This window comes from Triticum dicoccoides, unplaced genomic scaffold, assembly GCF_002162155.2.
Source record: "Triticum dicoccoides isolate Atlit2015 ecotype Zavitan unplaced genomic scaffold, WEW_v2.0 scaffold3447, whole genome shotgun sequence".
Taxonomy (NCBI): Eukaryota; Viridiplantae; Streptophyta; class Magnoliopsida; order Poales; family Poaceae; genus Triticum; species Triticum dicoccoides.
Genome location: NW_021264966.1, coordinates 58038 through 59113, shown reverse-complemented (window position 1 = coordinate 59113; position 1076 = coordinate 58038).

Genomic DNA, 1076 nt, shown 5'->3' with positions numbered 1-1076 from the left:
AAGGCCTTTGCTGAAATTCATACAAAAAGGCAAATTATCCTATCCGGGACACCATTCCAAAATAACTTTGGAGGACTTCGTCATGCCCTGGTTACTTCTGGCTAATGATGAAGCCATGGATTTCTTCAATACTTTGACACTAGGAAATCTCTCTCTCGACCCCTCGGCGATCCTCGACCCCTCGAACCCTCGACGACCCTGGAACCCTCGACCCCTAGGCGATCCTCTTCTTCCTCTCATGTTCGAGAGGATCGCCGAGGGGTCGGGAGGTTGCCTAGTGTCAAAGGATTCAACAAAACCATGTCTTCATCATTAGGCGAAAGTAACAGGTGCATGATGGTACGAAGCTCTCCAAAGTTCTTTTGGAACGGAGTCCTAGATAGGATAATTCGCTTTTTGGTACAAAGTTCAGCAAGAACCTTCCAAATATCGTTATTTGGAAGGCCTTTGCTGAAATTCATACAAAAAGGCAAATTATCCTATCCGGGACATCATTCCAAAATAACTTTGGAGGACTTCGTCATGCCCTGGTTACTTCTGGCTAATGATGAAGCCATGGATTTCTTCAATACTTTGACACTAGGAAATCTCTCTCTCGACCCCTCGGCGATCCTCGACCTCTCGAACCCTCGACGACCCTGGAACCCTCGACCCCTAGGCGATCCTCTTCTTCCTCTCATGTTCGAGAGGATCGCCGAGGGGTCGGGAGGTTGCCTAGTGTCAAAGGATTCAACAAAACCATGTCTTCATCATTAGGCGAAAGTAACAGGTGCATGATGGTACGAAGCTCTCCAAAGTTCTTTTGGAACGGAGTCCTAGATAGGATAATTCGCTTTTTGGTACAAAGTTCAGCAAGAACCTTCCAAATATCGTTATTTGGAAGGCCTTTGCTGAAATTCATACAAAAAGGCAAATTATCCTATCCGGGACACCATTCCAAAATAACTTTGGAGGACTTCGTCATGCCCTGGTTACTTCTGGCTAATGATGAAGCCATGGATTTCTTCAATACTTTGACACTAGGAAATCTCTCTCTCGACCCCTCGGCGATCCTCGACCCCTCGAACCCTCGACGA